The 11,700-nt window shown below is 37.2% G+C and overlaps 1 pseudogene; it reads right to left on the bottom strand.

Moving 5' to 3' along the window:
- Positions 1 to 8,953: 8,953 nt before the first annotated feature.
- Positions 8,954 to 10,725, bottom strand: LOC149192203 (putative xyloglucan 6-xylosyltransferase 5 pseudogene; annotated as a pseudogene).
- Between the last annotated feature and the right edge of the window lie 975 nt (positions 10,726 to 11,700).

Below are 11,700 nucleotides of genomic sequence, written 5' to 3'. Positions count from 1 at the left end.
ATTATAAACAGGAACGAACCACTCCTTCTTAGGGTTCGAATTTTAAACTAAGTTGGACTCATCCGAAGGATGAACTTATAAACAAGCAAATGTTATCCTCCTCAAGCTTGTCAAAAATAAAGAGGTACTTGCTAGAAATGGTGGGGGAAAAGAGAGAAAAATGAACCTATTTGTTACACTTTGTTTTATAAAAACCCGTTAACCACTCTTGAACACGACACTTTTTGTTCACTTGGGTTGGGAAAATCCTTTGCCTAACAGTTAATCAAACCACATTGAAAGTCTTCAGCCGGTTTCTGGGTATTAGCTTTGGGTCAATTTTCACCAAACCATCTGCAATGTCGTTATGTGTTCAAGAGATCAGTTCAAACAAACCATTCATCTACAAAATATCTGTCATCCATTTTGACCATCCCTGAGTCAGTCCTTGCCAATATATTTCTTCAAAACTTGATCTATGATTTCGTGTTGTGGGCTTGCCTACGACGGATCACTTTCTATCGACTTCAGCTCATTATCTAGGAAGTTGATCTAGAAATCGTCAGTACCTTGAAAGCTACATGCCCTAATGGCAGTTTTCTCGCCTTCGACGATAGGTTGCATCATTGACCTTCGATCGAATGATTCTATGACATGTTCGACTTCGACTCATTTATTCACATTTCATGGATTGTACTGGGTACTTTGAGAGCCATTGACATTACTGGTGGTTTCTCTCACACTTGTTAACAATTCACATCATTGACTGGTAATCAAGTGGTTTCTACCATGTTCGACTTCGACACATTCATTCACATGGATAGAATCGTACTAGTTCGGGAAGCGGAAATCAAGACCCTGGATCTAGTTTCTACCATCCAGGCTGCGAGGAATTTTGTTATTCATTATACAGTGGAATATTCATAAACAGATGGCTGCGTCCATACTGTGTCTACATATGTCTATGCTCTTGATGTATTACAAAATCATTCCTGTATTAGAATAGTTTAGTTAGTTTTCTAGTCAGTTTTGATCTGAGTATGGGAATGCCTACCTCAGCGATGATATGTCTATATATATATATATATCTTTTGCATTGAATGTTTTTACAAGTTCTGACTAGGGTGTCCACAGGATGATCCTTGAAATGATAAAGTACTTCACTCTTCATACATGGAAGACGCCATCTTCATCTATTACAGACTTCGCACTTTAGGGGGCAATCTGTTGCACTAAAAATTGTCACCTTGACATTCTGCAATCTATGTGAGTCCATTACCACCCATACTTTCCTCCTTTGCAAGTCTAAAGCCTTAGTTCTTCATATCAAGCCTTGAAAGTAAGAGAAAAGCCCTAAAAGTCTTTAAAGCTCTGGTTCCGCACTTTCTCATTGCATTACCTGCGGTCTCGCACCTAATGGTCATGTCCCCTGCGCAACTGACTGCTCTGTCTATGTGTTATGGGTGCGGACCCCTGTAAAAGTTAAAAAGGCGCGAGTACATTCTAAAAAACTCACTTTCAGTCATTTCTAGAAGCTTCTAGAAGGAATCTTGAGGTGGCAAGTTCGCTCTTCTAAGGTTCATGCACTCCATACCTTAAGGAGATAACCCCTTGATGTGAGGAGCTTATCGCTTTGAAGGAGAATTCTATCCCTTCATAGATGGACCTGTAACCTCCTCTTCTGCACTGTAAAATGAAGCATTGAGCTGGTTACTTGGGAGGTTAGAAGCTGAATATTTTTGAGGTGAAATGCTGCTGGAACTTAGTCTTCTTTAGTTGAGCTTTTATGAGGAGAGATTACATACCTCTAAGATCTCATTTGGAAGAGTGCAAGGCTTGTCAAAGTAAAGGAAATTCCTGTTTCGAACCCCAGGAAGAGCTTGTTCAACATCAAGGCTGAAAAGGTTGTAAGGTTCTTCTACTTCAAAGTTAATACAAATAAGTTTGTTTTTCTCAATAAGCTGTTCATTTATGGTTTATTTTATGGATTCCTTGATCACCATAATAAACATGATTTATGATATTTGCTATGCAGGTGCTATTTAATGTTTGCTTGTTTGTGATTGCAGGTCTTTAAAGATAACTCTCTCGAGCGATTGAAAGATGACTACAACGAACAAGCGTTGGATCTAAGGTAGGATCTTAACACCTTTATAGTATTTATTTGTAAATCGCATATGTCTAGAGAAAGATAGGTTTATTTGTCTGTTTGTTGCTAGACTATCTTCTGATACTAGGGAGATCGGTTTTGTCTGCAAGATTTATTTATCCGGCCAACACCCCTCCCAGGGTCCTCTACCAGATCTATATTCTCTAATTTTAAATGCAATAAAAGGGCAAAAATTTATTTTCTGACAAGACATTTAAACGATGATAATTTTCCATTTAAAATATAATTCCTACAATTTAAATCGTGAACATCTCATTTCGATCACTTACATGAGTAATCTATGCATAGAGAAATATCTGTACTGTTAGCCCAGTGGAAATGCCCTTGAGCTACTGCTCCTGCTGGAACGCTCCTCTTGACTACCGACTGGATTTACCTCCCAGCCAACTAGTAATTAATTCCTAGCCCAAGAAACCTCCACATGTTTCCTAGCTCTCTGAGCCCAAGTCCAACTAGTTGTAGTGTGTCCAAGATGAATAATACTCCCCTCCTCTCTCTCAAAAAATTCCTCCAGAACCACAACCAAACCAAAACCAAAAGTAAGAACAAGCATCCCCTTCCTCCCCTCATCCTTCCCCTTTTATGCCCCCTTCTCTTCTCCACCTCAACCACCTCTCATTAATGTCATAACTTCTCCCTCATCCTTACATTTGGCTTCTCTTCTCCCAAGTAAACATGAGAGGACATTCGAGAATGTGATATGAATATAAAATTGGGTAATTAATTGGAGAGGACCATGTCTTCTCCCAAGTAAATATTTCAGGGATGAGAGATGAATATATAAATTGGTAATTAATTGGAGAGGACCATGTCTTCTCCCAAGTAAATATTTTGGGGACGAGAGATGAATATATAAATTGGTAATTAATTGGAGAGGACCATGTCTTCTCTCAAGTAAATCTGAGAGAACATTTGGGAATGTGATATGAATATAAAATTGGGTAATTAATTGGAGAGAACCATGTTTTCTTCCAAGTAAATATTTTGGGGATGAGAGATGAATATATAGATTGGTAATTAATTGGAGAGGACCTAGTCTTCTCCCAAGTAAATGTGAGAGGACATTTTTGGGGATGAAAGATGAATATATAAATTGGTAATTAATTGGAGAGGACCATGTCTTCTCCCAAGTAAATGTGAGAGGACATTTGGGAATGTGATATGAATATAAAATTGGGTAATTAATTGGAGAGGACCATGTCTTCTCCCAAGTAAATGTGAGAGGAAATTTTGGGGATGAGAGATGAATATATACATTGGTAATTAATTGGAGAGGACCATGTCTTCTCCCAAGTAAATCTAAGAAGACATTTTGGGAATGAGTATGAATATATATATAATTTGGTAATGAATTGGAGAGGACTATGTCTTCTCAAAATTTAAAAATTTGGGGAGGTAAATAAGATAATTTATATCAGTACCAAATTTACAGTTTCACCAATGTAGGTATGTACCAATATTTCTTGATAATTATAAGTCTATATTTTAAGGAAATTTAAACACTTAGTAAAATTTATAGGATAAGATTAAATAGGGCATTACATACACTCCTCCTTCAGAAAACTTCGTCACGAAGTTAGAGTGTAAAAGATACAAGAGTTCGAAGCAGTTTGGCAATAAGGCATAACAAATGGAGAGAGAGTTATAGTAGTAAAATTTGATAAGTCAGACAATGACATTCCTTCCCATCAAGAGTCTCCAACTGATCTATATCCTCCTATCCCTCTTGACCTACTTCTGTTCCCACCCTATCCTCTGCTGCTATATACGGTGGCATCGACTATACCAACCTAACCACTGATAAAACCAACATGGCGGAAGCGTCGACTATATCGACCTAACTTCCCCAGCAGGCGACTGACAATCGTCATCACACGTCTAGGGGAGCGTGTCCACCACTGACCTCCCACGATTCTAGGTTTGGAGGTTACATGGTGGGAAATACCTCCACCCGTCCTCACAACTAGGGTCAATGCCCTAATATGGACCACACTATAGCGCTGTTTGGATACTTGTCATCGAATAATCCAGTCAGGTAGTCTTGTCACCTGTCATTCATACTTTACCCATGTCATAAGAGTGCATATCCCGTAGATACAAAATGTAATAGAACAATGTACATTATACCTTTCCTCATGAGATGTCTCGACCTTTCCCCAATGGAAGAGTAGATCTTGGCTATCATATAGTTCTTTCCAATCTGCGGGTTAGCTCTTATTCATGCATTTATTTAACAAATATATATATATATATATATATATATATATATATATATATATATATAAGTGATCTTAAACATCATGTTATTAAGTCTAGTACCACGTGTCAATCTTGTAGTTCATACTGGAAATAAATCATAATTTCACTAAGTCATTCATTAAATAAATCATATCCACTTGAGCCATACAGGAAACAACAATAATTATGATAAGTCATGCACTAGATAATGCATCACCAAGTAAGTCATACATCAGGTCCTACATCAAACATTTCCACCATCAATATCAAATCCATCTAATGATTCATATAAGTAGTTTCACATGTCCAACTAAATGCATCAATATTACATAGCGTTCATAAATAAATAACATGGAACTGTAAAATAGAACCTTAGCATAGGTAGCTGTCTAAGTAAGAAAAAAATGGGTATCACAGATGCTCCAAAGTGAGGTGTAGTCACGAAGTATAGTCTCTGCATCCTCCCAGGTAGCAGATCTTGGGCTATACTTGTCCCACTGGACCTTAACCTAGTCCAACATGCGACGTCTGGGCTGTCGAACCCTATGGTTCAAATACTTCCTGAACACACCATTCATGAGGCTCATGAATACCGCTGGTGCATTGGTCAAACCAAATGGAACAACTACGAACTCATAGTGCCCAAACCGAGTTCAAAATGCATTTTTTGAGATGTCACCTTCCTTAATCCTCAATTGGTGGTATCTAGATCGTAGATCGATCTTTTGAGAAAACCGTTGCTCCCTTCCTTTGATCAAATATGTCATCTATTCTAGGTATTGGGAACCTATTCTTTATTGTGGCACTATTCTTCAAAACAAAGTACTAAGTTGTTCATTTTGTTATGAGAGTGAGTCGAGAGAAGCATTTCAACATTTCTAACATTGAACTCTAAAAGGTTTAACTTTTTGGCTAAAGAATCTTGGATTGGGAACAAGTTGAAGTCACTTAAGCTGGATTCTTAAAAGCTTAGAAAATAAAATAAATTGTTCATTTCGTTAGGAAAATGACTCTAGAAGATGATTTCAGAATGCAGAAACAACATTAAGGAATAGGAATACCAGTGCATTAGGAAAAGTTTAGAGATGCTTTAATTCATATGTCACACACACCAGAACTAGTGCAAATTGTTGTACTTAGAAGACTAAATTAATGCCATTTTATAGGAGGGTTTCCAAGCTCAAGATGTCATTTTGGTTGTAGCGGATTGATTAATGAAATATGCTCACCTCGACAACATTCATAAAGGTTCCAAGGCCCTCCAAGTTGCAAGTATTTTCCTTAAAAGAGGTAGATAAACTACAAGGAATGATGAAATTCCAAATTATCACCAATGACCATGAGCCAAATCACAAGTAACATCTAGAAGGAACTCCATGCAAAAGATGAAACAATAAGAAAACAAGGACATTATGGTAATTCCAATTATAAGACTGGGTACACCTACAATAAATGACCTACTTTTGTGGTCCTTTGTTGGCCATTAATATAATTATTTTATCTTATCTAGGGAAGAAAGGAAAGTGCAAATTGGCAACTAGGTTCTATGGATTTTCCAAGACACTGAAACAAAATGGGGAGATGGCATATGCACTTGGGCCACCCAACACTCATAGGATTCCACGTTTCCTCCCTTAAGAATTACATTGGACATAATAGTCCTATGTGTACAAAATTTCTTGAGATGGATGAGAAGGGAAGGGACAAGCATAGTTGGAACCATAGGGCATCCTAGGACCTAGACAACCATAAAATGATCCTCAATCCAAGGAGGTGAAACAATGCCTCATCCTAGAAGGATTACCCTATAGAAGATACCATGTGGGACATTAAACAATTCCAACTGCAACATCCAAGTTTTCCCAAGATATAAAGGCTTCTTTGAAGGAGGAATCATGTTATGTACCTCCCTAGCTAAGTTGCATGAAATGCTGAAACGTTTTGGAGTTTCTGAAATGGGTACGTTTAGAAACATCACCTCCCAAAATGGAAATGTCAGCTGAAACGTCATATATGTATATATAAAAAATATGTATAAATAAATAAGTGAATAACACATTATCTTTGCAAGAAAAAATGAAATAAGACCCATAGATGACAATTTGGAAGGAAAACAAGTTTATATTAACTCTCATAGATGATTACATGATGGCTGAGCTTCGGCCAAGTTTCGGAGTTTCGGTTATGGGTACCACCCGAAACGTCGGGTTCCTAGAAGTTTCATGCAACATAGCTCCCTAGTATCAACAAATAAAGACAATAATGTCCATTATGCAATGTGTGATTAATTGTAGTTATTTAACAAAGCCCATATTGCATTAATAAAGTAACCAGATAGATAATTAATGAGTTGACAAGGTCAATAAGGCTAATAAGCCTATAAATAAGGAAGTACCAGTTGTATTTCATGTGCTTGGAGCCATTTTGGGTAGTACCCTCTCTCAAACAAGTGTTTCTCATTCTTAACACAATCCATCTTGTTTTTCTTGTGTTTTTATCAAGCAAGTTGGTTGTTCTTCTCTTCTTGACATTCCGTTGATCTTTTGTGAGTGAAACGGTGCACTAGGGTACTCCACGTGGAGATCCTGGGTGCTGCCACAAATCTAGGTGGAATCTCTGGCAGGTAATAAGGATGACCACTCTCCACTTCTTGTAGGGAGAGAGATGTACTAGGGTATTCAAATATTTTTCCACACAAAGCTTCAATAAGTTCTATAGAAATACAATGTTTAGCTCATCCGATACCCATGTGAAAAAAAAACAAACAGTTAACCCCCATCTCAAAATGATCTACTTTAATTCTACCCTTATGGATAAGATTTTATTGCAGTTATTGGATGAACCAAACCTAGTTTAACAGATATCCAAATCGCAATCGGCTCTGATCTCAAAGCCACTCTCTCTGAAACAGGAGATGACTCAGATGAGCTTCGATGAATTAGGAAACAGACCAAACAAGTTCATCATATTCCCAAATCAATTCCTATTTCACATCTGCCTTTCTAAAGAGAATTTGCGCTTGTAACTACAGGAATGACCAACATTTAGCTCATTGATATCCAAAATTACTGTGAACTCAAGCCTCGCTGCCCTGAACAAAATGTTTTGCATGTAACTAAAGGAGAAACAAACCAAAATTAATTTATCTTCACCCCTAATTAGCTCTAATATCACGTCCCACTTCTACACAATATGCTGTTCTAGCAAGTACCAAGAATCAATCCAGATTTAATTTATCTTGTTCTGGAATTCATAACTGATGAATAAGGAAATACACTTGTAACTAAAGAAGAAATCAACAAAATCATCAACTCTTTATCACCTCTGCTCTGACACGTATCCTCCCTGAATAGCAAGCTGCAATTATCTATCCTCCATGAATAGAAGCTTGCACCCACAACAAATAATAAATAGTTGAGGCCAAATGCAATCACTAGGTTTGAAAAAAAAAAGGAAACCTACTTGTCATAGCATCTTAGCCAAACAAAATTTCTTGTGAATATCATCTATGAGAACAGACTGCTTATGGTGCCTAACATAATTGGGCCACTTGTGACACTTCTGGGGTTTAAAGGAAGCATTTAAGAGAGAGAGAAAAAGAGAGAATGTAGGTTGCACAACTGTAAAGTCAATTGCTAGCAGAGGTCTAACATTAACAAGAAAACATGTGTTGACATCCAACAATCGATATTTAATCATTAGTGAGACATCTTACATTAAAACCTTTGCTATGATTGAAGTTAGCTGCTAACAGACAATAAATTACACATGACATTAACATGGTTTATGACATGCCACTCAACATTTAAAAGAAATGCAATAGAAAAGACAGTATAACATCCTAAACAAATTACAGCTGAGAAAGATCCAATATGTTTGAAATCCACCAAAACGATCAGATCATGACTCGATTATATTTTCCATACTAGAACTACCATGTCAAAGATATGTCTGATCAACAGTTTTCCCACTTCTTTTCATTAATGCTAGTAATTGTGTCATAATCTAGAGGGTGTTCATGTATCCTTTATCTAGGATCCCCATCTATATTAAAATCTGATCTGTCAACAAGTAACATTACAATCCACTAACAAATTTACCTCTGAAGAGTTGGATAAAATGTGCAAAAATTACATGTCATTAATAACAATTAACAGATCCCCCATTATTACAGCTAAAGGCTTGGGAGTAATTAAACCTTGGTCAAAGTTAATCATAATATTTATAAACAAGCGTTGCAGTTAGATCAGACTTTGGTCCTTGTGTGATAGCATTAGATCCCACATTAGGGCATTCCTAGCCTTGAAAAGGATAAAACATTTCCAGCTTAAGATAAACAAAACTAAACAATGATTAAGTGTTAGTCTTCAATCAACATTAAGCAAAGCTTAACAAAACACTCCTAAACCAAATCAACTCAGGCTTATAGAGAAGGGGCATATTCATGTTATATATGAACCAGACTGACTAGTAAACCTGTCACCATTTCATAATTGTATTCGAATCCAAAACTGCAATGTTGTGAACAAACATATTCCCTTATGATATAACAAAAGAAATGAATAAATTAGATTACCACCACCGCATTCATCTTACAAAGTTTGGAAAATGTCTAAAGAAAGGCTTCTCTATTTGCAAAGATATCTATGAATGCATGATTAAATGCATTATAGGCTCTTTGAAGCAGTGAATGAGGGATGCAAGAGGTTGAACTCATCTTTGACTTCAAGAGGTGATGCAGTTTCATTCCCTGTCCGTTTGACTTTTGACGTATTCAGACTCTTGTCCTTGAAACCATAAATCTGTAGTATTTGGTTGTCTGCAAAATTGAAATCCCTTTCCATACTCTTCAGACAACGCTCAACAGGGTAATCTTCGTAGTTACCACAAGGTTTGCACCCCACAAAATGAGTGACAAAAGGCCACCTTTCATCTCCAAGTCCAGGATGGTAGGTCTGGATCATGTCCTCGTACTTGTCCACCACAACAACCCAAAAACCATGAAGAAAATATGAGCTTTCCAGAAACACTTTGTCACCCCAGAGTTTTTTTTTTTTTTTTTTTTTAGAGAGATCAATAAATATATCAGGGCAGATTGATCATCTTCCTCAAATGTCGGTCTACCCTCCAAATGAGCAGTCAAAACCTTCCCTGCTTCTTCTTTGATCCTACCCTTTGGACCCATTGGTTCCCATGCATCCAATATATCTAAATACCATTGACAGTTCTGAATAAGGAAGCTGCCAGTATTCAACCCGATCCAAGACTGCTTGCCATAAACCAAATTCTCCCAGCCATGGAGAACAAAATTATAGTTCTTGTATTTATCCAACGATAACTCAAAAACCCATATCAGTGAACATAGAATCACTGTCCATCCACCATATCCATTCCACTTCTGGATGTGACATCATAAGCCTTTGGAGTAGAGGCAACTTGGCCCAATAACCAGCCATGTCCTTATCCAAATGAGCCATGTTATAGACAATCTCAATGCCATGAAGCCTGCAGTAATCAATCTTGTTCTTGATTCCCTTTAGAAAATAATGATCCCCAACTGAGCTATCACATGGGTTGGGTTGGGACCTAGTGACAAGAAAAATCCTAGGTTTTCCATTCACATAACTGGGAAATTGAGGATTTTCCTTAATCCAAGTTATTCTTTGCTGATCCCAGTCACTGATCCGGGGTCCAAAGTATAAGTTACCTTAGGATAGGTTGCATTACCATCTATCTGCATCCTCGTCTCATTCTCTCCATCAGGATCATCCTTCCTCTTGATCCCTTCTAGCACCCTGGCATTCTCCTCTGCCACCTTTTGGCTTGCTCCACCATCCCCCATATCTTGGCCACCCAAATTGCCTACTCCTATGGTGCCCCTGAAAACGAGTATGGTTACGAAACCACACAAAATTATAATTTTCAAATTGTTAAACATTTTTTGAATCGACCTTGCTTTGGGCAGAGCTAGAGATCTACCATTTGTAGCCCCACCCCGCCCCCCACAGAGGGTAGACCCCTCTTGATGCTCTCCCTTATTGAAATGCCAAAAAAACAATCCTAGATCCCGTTATCTGCTATTCTATATATCTATGTTTTAAACAAAATTACATAAACCTAAACATGCCTCTTACCTGTATGATCCTACTGATGACCTCCGAAATTTATATAAAACACGAACTACTAGTGCCTAGGTCAAGCCCACTGGCAGAGTGGATCCAGATTTGTTTATTCAATGAAACTTCTCTAAACAAAAGCCTGAGTACCAATCTTCTTTACTATTACTTGTTCCATCTTTTATATTTCTTTGCATATGGTGGAAAACTGAAATTGGACATTACATTATGCTCATATCTAATGGTATCCTTTCTTTATCTTGTTTGGAAAGGGAAATACACTATAGGAGAAAAACAAAAAAACTGTCAACAAATGTTTTTTGAAACTGCCATACTATACAATAGATGATATAGAAAGTATTCATCATTGGTCAAAGAACTCAACGAAAAATTTTACTCACGGAATCTTCAGCTTTGAAATCTTTCCAAACTCAGAAGGAATTATGCCACTCAAAATTTTTCCTAAAGATATAAAGCTCTCAGCTGTGTGCAATTTCCCAAGTCTGGAGAGATGGGGTCAAAATATTGTTTTCACGTAGCACTAATCTTTCTAAGTGACTCAGCTTTTCCATTTCAGGTGATATAGAACTACGAAGTTTGTGATAAGGAAGAGTCAAGTAAATAACACATTTTAGCATATTATTGCAAGAGATACCCTTCCAACCACAAGGATCTGGATCCTATTTTTTCTTCATCGATAAATAATACCATCAGAATCAATGATTTGTGACTTGAAAGAAAGTATCACTTCACCATCAGGATTCAATGCATTGCTAGGGTCATTCAGAGTCAAACAAAATAGGACAGAGACGAGGATCGATATTCTAACTGTCATTGGCACAGAAGCCCATTGATGATATACATCTGCTATGTTAGAAATCTCCTCTCTTTGCCCAAAGCAGTCCTTTCTTAGTTCCTACATTGGATATCCACATACCCTAGCCAGTGCCATAGTTCTATGAGATCGTCAGCCTCAAATCGGCTGCCTTTGCTGCTACATAATTGTCAGCCATTCATGAAGTTATTTTATCTGTTTAATCATTAGTCTGTGACAATCCATGTTTATCTCTCTACTTGACCCACCACAACTTAATTGATTCTGATCTGATTTTCAGCAAGAAAAGCTCAGGTCTCAAATTTAACTATGTTATTTTTATTTGGATGAAGAACTATTGAGATAATATAACTTTCAACTCT

Source organism: Pinus tabuliformis, chromosome 2_2 (assembly GCF_031772625.1).
Source record: "Pinus tabuliformis cultivar Carrire ecotype Pingquan chromosome 2_2, CPIR1, whole genome shotgun sequence".
Classification (NCBI taxonomy): Eukaryota; Viridiplantae; Streptophyta; class Pinopsida; order Pinales; family Pinaceae; genus Pinus; species Pinus tabuliformis.
The sequence above is the reverse complement of the archived record's forward strand: the minus strand, read 5'-3'. Positions and strand labels throughout refer to the sequence as shown.